The sequence below is a fragment of the Chinchilla lanigera genome, unplaced genomic scaffold (assembly GCF_000276665.1).
Source record: "Chinchilla lanigera isolate Chin_1 unplaced genomic scaffold, ChiLan1.0 scaffold00076, whole genome shotgun sequence".
NCBI lineage: Eukaryota > Metazoa > Chordata > Mammalia > Rodentia > Chinchillidae > Chinchilla > Chinchilla lanigera.
The window spans coordinates 8,379,711-8,391,446 of record NW_004955477.1 but is presented as its reverse complement, the minus strand read 5'-3'; positions in this window follow the sequence as shown (position 1 = coordinate 8,391,446).

The window sequence follows — 11,736 nt, the reverse complement described above, 5'->3', positions numbered from 1 at the left end:
GTGATCAAAGAGTCACCTGGAGCCACTCATTTGAACAGGGGCAAGTGAAGCAATCATCCTTTCCTGGCTCCAGTCTCCCAGCAGAGACCAGGGGCTCTAGTCTGTAGTCACAGGAGAGAGACAGCATGGGTAAAGGATTGGCTCCGTAGGGCTTAAGCAATATCCCTGACTGTAGGGATGGAAGTTCAGAGTACCACTTCCATCTCACTCCTATGAAATGCTTAATCTCTGCTTCAAATGAGACAGGAACAGCTGTCTAACAGGTAGCCGTGTTAGTACAGGAAGCCCTATGTTTCTGGCTTCCCAGTTGACTCATTCATTGTGAAACACATCATCTTCTAGTGACAGGAGTCCTCCAGATGCATCTCTTCCTCTTTCTTCTTCAGTATCATCTGATTAGGTCCCATTTCCCTTGTCACAGGGGTCTAGGGAGCTGCTCGAAGTCCCTTTGGAGACGTTCTTGGCAAGAGAGGATCCAGTAGTTTTTGTTTGTTAGCTCGTGTGCTCCATATAATTGTGAACACACCATGGCACAAAATATTCACATGAGGAGGGAATCCTAGGGCCACAATCTGCATCCCTCTCTAGCACTACTACAGATGCCCAAAGTCACGTTACTAGTTTTTGTGAAGGTTCTGTGATTATAGGAATGGGGCCACAGTGGCTTTTTAAAGTAAAATCAACTTAATTGAATATCAACCTATAGGCCATTTTTCCAGAAAGGTACAGCTGAAATGGTACTTGGGACCATACTAATAAAACCCCACCCTCCTGAAAACAACAGGATCTATCTTATTAAGGTCCAAAGGGATAGGGAGTCAAAACTAGGCTAGGTCTGTTGTCAAACAAGATCTGTTTCAAAAGTAATTTAGAGCTGGGAGTGGTGGCACACGCCTGTAATCCCAGCACTCCGGAGGCTGAGGCTGGAAGATCCCTGTGAGTTTGAGACCAGCCTGGGCTACAAAGTGAGCTCAAGGCCAGCCTGAATGGCATAACAAGACCCTGTCTCAACAAAAGACAAAACAAAGTTATTTAGAATCCCAAACTGATGACAGCAGAATATTCAGCAAGTTCCTCGGTATGTGAAACTGTGGGGCTGCCTGAGTCACATGTCAGTGATGCTATTCGGCAGATGAGGTCTACATAGGCTGCAGCCAGTCTGTAAGTAGATGCTCTCTTCTCTCTTAGGCAGACAGTGGATTTGCACTGTCTTTCCAGGTATTCCCAGTTCCTCCAAGATGTAATTGAAAGTTGAGATGCTACCAGATCCATAAGCTCCCCTGAGTTCTAGCCACCAACTACCTATTTCTTTGACAGGGCTTTCTGAACACTTTGTAGGCACCAGGCAATTTTCTGAGGTCAGGGATATATTCATAAAATAGTTCACTGTTGATTCCAGAAAGGTGGACATTCAGTAATTAATGACTCAAAAATAAATTACAATGGTGATAGCATCATATGATATAGGGTGTTATACAAGGAATTTAATGTGAGTCTTGATCCATACAGGCTCCAGAATTAGAAAGGGGTGTGTGTGTGTGTGTACATGCATATATGTGCATGGGTGAACACAGATGTGTACACACATGTGTGGTGGTGTGCACACAGGTGTATGTCTAAGATTATGTGTGAGTGTTGGGTGTGCAAAAGAATACAATTATGTATATGATGTATGCATGCTTATAAAAGGGTGTAAGTGGATGTTTGTGATTTTGTGTGCACATCAAGTGTGAACACCATGAGTGTATAGTCATCCAAGCATACTGTGTGAATGAGTAAAATTATATGTGTATGCAAGTTTGTGTGCATTTATGAAGGTGTGTGGTCATAGAGGTGCATGTGCTTATGTAGGTATGAGAATGTGTGATTTTGCATGTGGTGTTACTGGAGTACGCACACGGGTAATGGAGGATAACAGGCAGTGAAAATAGGAGTAAGGCAGCGATACAGGTGCAGGTGTTGGCCAGGGAATTGGGTCTGGACCCCAGGAAGAGTGGAGACTCTCAGAGATCCAGATGGATTGCATAAAAATCTTTGTATCTGTAGGCAAGGATTAGGCTGCACTGGGGAAAGAGACTGGGGCACAAGCAGGAGGATCTTTAGTGAGCACTGGAGTCATAATTCCCCAGGAGCCCCACCTGAATGGGCACAGACAGAGGAGGTGCTGCTGTTCTGTGTCTTCTGAGCACGGCTCCTTTGTCCCACAAATGAGCTCTAGCATGCAACTGTGACTGGGTACCCTTACTCAGTGTGGGTAGAGGCTTATGCCTGTACAAGGGACATTCCTTCTTAGGAAAACAGGCCAGGTGTCTGTAACTGAGCTACCTAAATGGGGCTTAAGTTTCAAGTTAATAGTGAATTAAAATTTTTATCACTTTTACATTTCTAGATTTAAATAATATGCATATACAAATTTATGGAAATAGGGAAAATTATTCCGCCATTTTAACACAGCTTGTATTTCTTTTCTTCTGTTTGTGCACCTCATAGAATTGTAACCTTGGTGAACATTTAATTGTGAACCTTTTAGTTTTGCATGTTATATGGTTTTGCATATTTTTTCATATGGCAATATTTTCCTAAGTTATAAAAGAGGATGTACACCTTTATAAACCCTTGTTCAATATAAAAACTGATTTTATAAAAATGCATAAAGCTCCTAGCATTCCAAAGCAAATCTCTATTTGCATTTTGAGATAGGCCCTTTCAGTGCTTAATATGTCTATATTCACCTGTACAATATTTATAAAGTGGATCAGTCTGCTTACACTGATGTGTGCTGTTAATATGGGAACATACATGCATATGGATATGTACACACATATAGCATCCTCTTAACTTGTGTGAACACACACATATATACATATGTGTACACACAACATTATTGTGTGAAAAATATTTTACTGTGTTGTCAATATGCACTCTGTGTATGTAATTAATATTCTGTAATTCATTCAATGGATCCATTTTGGGAGACATTTTACCTTTTTTACTTTCTCTTCTCTCCTTTCTTTATTTACTTCTTTCTCTTTTTTGACTACTATAATACTTTGTGATGAATCATCTTATAGCCTATATTTTGCATAATTGTCCAATTATTCTTAGGAGAGATCACTAGAATTGGAACTGCTAGGTTAAAGGCGATTTAGATTTAAATATTTAAAGAAATTTGTCAACCATTTGCAAGGCATTTGCAATAATTTACATCCCCATTGGCAAGGCATGTGAGTTCTCCTGTAAACTTTCTGAATATAGACGATGTCCTGATCAAAATTATTGCCAATTTGATAAGAAATAAAAATAGTTCCTCACTGTTTGAATTTATATTTATTTGGTGTCTAATGAGATGGAATTTTTTATAATGTGAATTTGACACTTTTTTTTGGCCTTTGTCAATGACCTATTAAGTGATTTATAGCTTTCTTCTTAGAACAATGTCAATAAATCCTGAGCAAAAAATCAGGTTTAAAATCAACCAAATCCCTGCCAGACTCTAATTCTACTGAAAGTTGCAAAAGCTTACATAAGTCCCTTGCCTCTCTATAATCATAGCTTCTGACTAACAAAATCATTCTGGGATTTTATGGGGTAATACAGGTAAAGTATTTCAGGAATAGTGCATATTATGCACTAATAAATGTTATCTATTTATTTTATGGGATTTTTTCTGCAAGAATGAGTATAGAAGAATGCACAAAGTATAAATGTCAACATAAAGAGTTTTTAAAAACTACATTATACTTTAGGACCTGGATCACTAAAAGAAAACTTTCCTGGAAACACAAGGCCCTGCCAGACCCCTTTCAGCCAGGTGTAAGCAGTCCACTGTCCAGAACAAAACAAATGGGTTTTGCATGTCACCAAACTTGATATAGAAGCGATGACAGATCACTCCTACTGCCACATATAGTCACTTTGGATGACAGCTGCTAAGCTATTTCCCCACCATCTCAGATCAGGCTGGTGGCTTAAAAAGGCACCTTCCAACCGGACTTTCCAGCCTCAGTAGCTTCAGCATAGGCCATTCATGTCCTAACAGCCATGTGCACTTTTCTGGGGGAGACAAACCATCCTCCCTCCGATCAATGCATGTAGCAATGACTGTTGCTCTTTGCTGCTAATTTTGGGTGGTTGGTTTTGCAGTGCTAAATAACTGAGTGCTCATGTCCTGTGAATAAGGAAGTGCTGCCTCTTCCCTTAGGACCTTCTCCAGCCTTGGGCATCTTGTAGTGCCAATTTTGCTCAAGGCTTTTAAGGTTGCAGATGTAAACCCTTGACAACTGAAGAAGAAGGGCTTAGACCCCAGCCACCCACCAATGGATGATTCCAGAGAATACACAGTGCGGGTTAAAACCCCACCACCTGCAGTGTCTACTGTTTTGAAGTTGGGTTCTTCCAATCAAGATTATGTTTATGAGACCCATTTCTGTGATGCTGTGTAGCTGTAACTTGTTTACTCTCTTTACATTATAATCTTCCATTTCTTGGATATAGCACCATTTATTCAGCCATTCTACTGACAGTGAATGTTTGGATTATTTCCAATTTGGACATACATCCTAGTTTATTCCCTAAAACGCTGTTAGGAGCATCCCTATCCAGTCTCTGGTGTACAGATACACATGTCTCATGTAAACACCCAAGAAAGGATTGTCAGGATGCAATGGAGAGTGCCTGGTTGACACTCCATTCATAGACAATATCCAACTGTTTTGCCAAGTGGTTGTACCAATTTACCCTCTAACCAACACTGGATGAAAGCCTTCTCACATTCTCACTGACATTGCTGTCATATAACATCACTCACAGTCTTTCTCATGGTTGAGTTTTGATATCCTATTATCATTTTAATTTGCATTTCCCGATGACTACTGGAACTGAACACATTTTCATGCTTAATGTCAGTTTTGGCAATAGCTTTCGTAAAGTTCCTGGTTATGTTTTTGGTCTCTCTCTCTGTTTCTCTTTTTCTTTTTTTTGGCTTATCTATCTTATTATTGCTTGGTAGAAGAGGCTGATAGCTTACGAGGCTGAGTCCTTTTTAATAAATGGATTGTGAATATCCTAGCTATATTGCAGCTAGACTTTTCACTCTCTTAATGGAGTCTTTGATGAAGTTTGTTTTTGTAAAATTTTATCAGCGTAACTCTAATTTATCAAGTTTTTCCTGTAAAGCTACTGCCTATTATTTCTTAAATGTGTCAGAAATATTTGCCTATTTCAAGGTCTTAAAGATTCTTTCTCTGTTATCTTCTAAACATTTAGTTGTCCCATCTTTCACACTTCCATCTCTGATCTGTTTGAGATTTGTTATGTTTATGTATAGTGCAAACAAGGATCACAGTCCTTATTCACCATAAAAATCAAATGAGATTTCATGGGTGCATTTGTTCATGAATGTGTCTGGTTTTGAGATCTGTGTATCTTCGCCATTTTAGGGAAAATGTTTTCCATTCCAACAAAAAATAGGATCATTGACTGTTAGCTTTTACTAATAATTTTTTAAAATATTTCTAATAAGTCTCTAAAATTATAGATGTATTTATGGTGTTTTTTGATTTCTGGTACTCTATGATTGAATGTATAGTTGATGGGCTTCCTTAGCTTTCAAAATTTATATATTTTTAACATAAATCTAAGCATTATGAAAATGTTTGGCAAGTAACTCTGCAAATGGCCCTATATTTTAAGTGATGAATGACCCAGAATGTCTTCCATGTGCACAGACATACTCATTCTGACTGGTGATCCCTAATTTAGTGTATACAGAATTGTGCTCAACTTCTAGAATATTCTTTCTGGCAGTGGAAATACATTAGCATGACTTACAAATCACATGCACACATAAAGGCATGTGTTTTCACATTTATTCTGTACATTCAGATCTACATATATTCACCCATACATGCACAACTAGACATTCATGCATACACAGACACACAATCACCCCCAAGACAATCACTCATATATACTCATGTACACATACAACTAGGCACACATACACACACAAAATGACTGCTATCAAAGGAAAATAAATGCTGGAGATATTTGAAGAGGGTGTCTTGATAGCCATAGAACAGGAAGCTGATCAATCTGTTGGTGTCACATGATTACCAGAATGACATATTTTATATCTCTTCATTAGGTTGCCATTTGCGGTCAGTTATACCATAGCTCTCTTCATCCTGTGGTTTTGACAAGAGATCTGGATTCCCGCTCCACCAGCACCTCACTGAGTGACCAAGGAGTTTGATGAATTCCTCTGATCTTGTTTTCTCATCTGTGTAATGAAGATAATGTTTTGTGAAATCACAGTAGCTAGAACCTGTAGTAAAATTAAAATTATTTGCACAAGGATTTTGTCACTTAGGAAATGGATTCAGGTTTTTAAACAACCTGAATAAATAGTGAACTTAATGAGGGTTAAAGCAAAAAATATATCAATTTCATTGTAAGATAAAACTTCTAGTAGCGTCTTTAACATCTGGATGTTCTTTATAACTTCCCTCATATGTGCCCCATTCCATGCTGGTCTCTAACCAAAATGACATTACCTGGGGTTAAAACAGGCTTGCTAGTTTGGTGGATCCAAAGCTAATGGAATCAGAGCATTTTCTAGAATAGTTTTGACACCCCTAACCAACCACATTTGGATGGAAAAGAAATTGGAATTGTGATTTTCTCATTGGCTGAGGTTCTTTCCAAGCAAAGCTGACAAAAAGAGCCAGCTCTATTTGGGAACTGCTTTGCACATCTTCATATCTCTGCTGCAGCATGAGGGATGCACATCTGATCTATAGAGATTGGTTTATATGTTTATGTGCTTGCTGCCAGCACACTCTAAATTAAGCCCATCTGTCTTCCCTCCTCCCCATGTTGAGCCTCGCATATTAGTTGTACTGAAATGTTGATGCCTGACTTTGTGCAGGCTAGTGGCAAAGTGAATTTTAGTTTCAACTGTCATAATGTTTCATTAAAAAAACCACCATGTCAATTAGGAGTGATGCTCCTGTCACAAGTTTATCCTACAAGGAAATTGTCTGCACAACAACACACTCTCCGAGTACACTGACATGTGCTCTATGAGTACTCAAGGGCTGGGAATTGTAGCAAGCAGAGGAAAGATCAAACTTAACCAACTAGGCAGAGATTGTGCTATTTCCAGCAGCTTCCAGGATATCTCAATCACTTTGCTCCCAACACCAGAAAATGGGAATGCTGTTGTGCAGGGTGCTCATGGTAATTTGGCTTTAGGCAGGAGAGAGCTGTCACTGAAGAATTTTTAGTATATAGGACAGTGCCTGAATGTGGCCTATGGATGGGGGGGGCAATGATGACTCAGAGGAGACAGGGTATTCAAAATCATCCATAGCCACTGACCTTGGGACTCATTGCCTATATAATCAGACAACAGCCATCTGCCAGGATTTCAGGTTCCAGTGCAAAAGCAACAAAGGACAATGGCCTCAGATCCTCATTCTGAGAATTATTCCCATAAAGCTTGGAGTTCCAGGCCTACTCCCACGACCAGTAAGGCCTCATAGTCTGGGGTCCACTCCTACTGCTGGCGTCTTTCTGGAGCACAAGCCTTCCTTTATTAAGAGGGTTGTGCTGGGAGGGCAGGCCACGACAGTCTCATGTCTTTCCAGGTTTCTGCTCTGAACCCTCTCTGAAATGATGGCTGTAAACTATCATGTACAGCATAACGCAGACTGTATGCTCAACTAAAAGTAGCCCCTGAGTTTGTAATGCTAATTGTATGAAAGTTTAATAAAGTTGTTGTTGAAGTTGAAGCACAGTTGTTTTTTCTTTTTTGCATTTTTCCAGCTTTCCTGAGGTACATTGACAAATAAAAATTATATGGCTTTAACGTATACAACACCAGGTTTTGTTATATATTTATATTGTGAAATGATCACCATAATCAAGGTGATTGATACATTTGTTATCTCAGACCATTACCTTTTTTGCCATGAAAACAAGACCTACACTCTGAAATTTCAAGAATGCAGTACTATGTTTCACTGCAGTCATTGTGCTGCACATTAAGCCTCTAAAATTTATTTGTCTTAAAATTTGAAAGTCTGTTCCCTTCTTCATCACCCCCACCTCCATTTCCCTCTCCCTACTGCCTAGTGACCACTCTTGTTATACTCTGCTTTTGTGAGTTTGGCTATTGTGGAGTCCACCAATGAGTGAGATCATGCAGTATTCATTTTTCTATGTCTCGCTAATTTTCACTTAGCACAATGTCCTCCAGTGTGATCCATGTTGTCACAAATGAAAGCATTCCCTTTCTTTAAGGCTGAATCATACTGTACTGTTAGATATGCCACATTTTCTTTATAGGTTTATCCATCAAAAGACCATGATCTTACCATTGAGAAATGGAGCACATTTGGCAGAACCAACCTGGAGACAGAGTACATTTCATTCCAAGATTTTGGCCTTTCTGTACCCAGAGGCTGTCCTGTGCTTCCCTTGAGAAGGTGCCAGTAAGTACATGGCTCCCAATCACCTCCTTGCCCATGGAGAATGGGTGGCCCCAGCAGCCATAGGGACAACACTCAATCCATTGCCATAAACATTGTGAGCCAAGTGACCCTGGAGCGACATTCCCCAATAGAACACAGGTGGTCCAAGCATGAGAATGTCAAGCACAGTTGGTTGCAAAGGGCAGATTTCCCCTCACAAGTTTGCAGCAGACTTGGCATTCTCATTGAGTTTCGTGGGGTATAAATAATATTCTTGAACATGAATGATAAAAGATGTTTTAAAAACATCATTATGAGCTTTGTTTTGCCTGGCTTTGATTTAAACTTCCTTTGATTTTTATAAGATTTCCCTTCCCCAAACAATAAATGATAAACTGATAGTGTCATTTACATTCAAATTAATGTGAAAACAATACAGAGGACTTTTTATTTCTGGCTATTTAAAGTTTTTTTTTTTTAAATAAAATGAGACTGATGATTTCAGCTATTTCATTTAGTTTCTTGGAAAACACAGGCTACAAAGAGAAGTAAAGGGAAGTTATTCTCCACCTCTACCAACATTGAGATGATACTTTCCATTTTTTAAATTAAAGAAATATAACTAGTTAATGTGTAAGCAGAAGTAATTAAATAAAGGTGGCTATCAAACACTTAAACATTAAAATAAATTGAGTTCATACAAAAGTTGGGCAACATTGAATAATACTGCATATTTAATCTGAGCCTGATTCAAATCGATTAAATATGCCCTTGAAATTAACTATTGATCATTCTCTACTGGTTGGATGTAACCCAATTTATTGTTCTAAGGATGTGGACTAAATTTCATAACTTAAGCAATTTCCAAAAACACTTGCTTACTTATTGACAGTAAAGTGCTCTGATGTCAGCATGCAACTGCTTAGGACAGAAAGTATTCACAGGAGTTTTCAAGTAAGAGCCGGTCTTTGTGGCCCAATCAGTGTGCTTGTGACCCAAGAACAGGAAAGAAGAAAGACACAATTTCATATGTTCATCTAATCTATAGATAAGAAGATTGCCAGCTTCAGGTTTTCTGTGTTTCATTTTCAAACAGGGTAGAATGCATCAATTTCACTTAGAACCCAATGTCTCATAGCTGAAATTATTCAGCATTATTCACCCATTCTACACATTCATTTAATGTACAGATTTCAGTTTCTAGTTAGCCTTCATGGTCAGCTTTTTTTTCAGAAAATTTTTTACCCTTTGACCAAATAAATATGCCATTTTAGGACCTTCATGTTTGATTACTGAATGAATGGCTACTGGCTTTATTACTAGGCACACCTTGGCTATCAACACCATGATAAGGATCTGCAAGGTACCATGAAGTGAACTTTTTCAAAGAAAGAACACTCAAGTGGCACTGGCTGGAAGCAGAAGAAGTAGTTGAGAATAAAGCTTTGTGTGTCATCAATTACTGACTAGGATAAATTTCATTGTCTCACTTTGTGGCACCACTCTTAGCATTATTGAAGCAGAGAGGATTTCTTAAAGAGCTTATTAATAAAAATCCTATGTTCATGGACCATTTTCCTACATAAAATCTTAACCTCTCAATTTTTTGAATATATAGCTCTTTTACTAGCAAGTGCTTACTTAAAAGGAAAATAGATTTAGTTCAGGCCTAACAAGACTCGTTGGAGGAAAGCATTGAGCTCAAATGAGCTAAGTCATGATGTTCCCAGATACTTAATCAAGATCATCTCCAACATCCTAGGTATGCACAGTCTTCTGTGCTATGAGGGGTTAGGATAGTAAGTTTTAAATTTAGCCTTTTCCCCTTTCAGTTTTGATAATTTTCATTCATAAAATAAACTGACAATAAACATATAAGGGGAAAAAGCACACAGAATTTATTACATGACTGAGGCACAGCAATATGAACTCAAAGAGGGACACGGTCTTGTCCACAGGTAAAGGACAGGGCCTGTGCAGCTGGGAGAAGGAGGTGGAGCAGGCTGCGGAGGACTGGGAGAGGAGGTTAGCAGTGAATAAGGGCTGTGTCTTGTGATGAGGTCTCACAGGTAACCACCACCTAAGATTGCCTGACTAGTCCAGAACTCCAATGTCTTCTTCCTAAGGAAAGCTCTTTCCTAGCTAGAAGGCAGAATAGGGCAGAGATGCCTCCATAAGTATCCACTGTTTACTGATGTAACTAGATGTAGATTTCTTTTATAAAAGCCACAATTTTTCAGAACCTTTCCTATGACTTGAGGTCTGCAGTTTCTCTGTATAACCAACCAACTCAAACTGTGCCAAAGAAACATATCTGGGTAGGTCATTTTACTCTGAGACACTGAATGAGAGGGCCTGACTTGTGTATATGGCTTTGGTTCTCAAATATGTAGTCTCCCATGGTCCTGGGACAGCCTCGTGATGTGAACAAAGGACGAGATTATGTTCAGGACTGCCACACTCTGGACACAGCTTCTCCCTGATGGATGTTGTCAAAACAAACATGTTTCCAAGCTTCTGTTAGTTTTTTTTTTTTTTTTCCCTTCTGAAACAGAATGGAGCTGAAACACAATGGAAGGCACCAACATCAGTGGCTTTCAAGGAACCCAGAGGGTAGGCCTAGTGGCTGTCTTGTAAGTCAGGGCCAGCATGGGTGGGAATGACGAGGGTTGGGAAGAGGTGACTACCCTTCCTTTATGGGGTCTCCAATGCATCTCTAAGGGTTTCAAGGGTCCACAAAGCCCAGTTTGATAAGCAACTGATGATCACTGATGATATCTCAGCTCTGAGTAGTGATGAATCTACCGTGCAGAACTCTGGCCTTGATCATGTCCTTATTTCTCTTAAATGAGCTGAATATTTGTCTGTGAAGTGCTTCTTTTCTGCAATAGCTATTACTTACAGTGTGAAAAATAATCCCCAAGTAAATGAATAAAGCAGGAGAAATGCTAATAATTATCACAAACTTCAACTGTCTGTGGTTATTACAAGTACTGTATATGTGTTTTAATTATCTATTCCTGTGTAAGAAACATACTTCAAACATAGTGATTTAAAACAACTCTAATACTTTCTAACAGTTTGGTGAGTGTAGGATATGAGACAGCCTTTGCTAGCATTTTTTGTGCTTCAAAGGCAGTTTCTGGGGGAAGCCAACCTCCATTTCTGGGTCTCGGTCTGTTGTTCCCGGTGGGTTGTCTTCACTAGCATGAGACTCCCAAGTGGACAGGGCTTTATACAGCAAGGTACTGTCAGGTGGGTG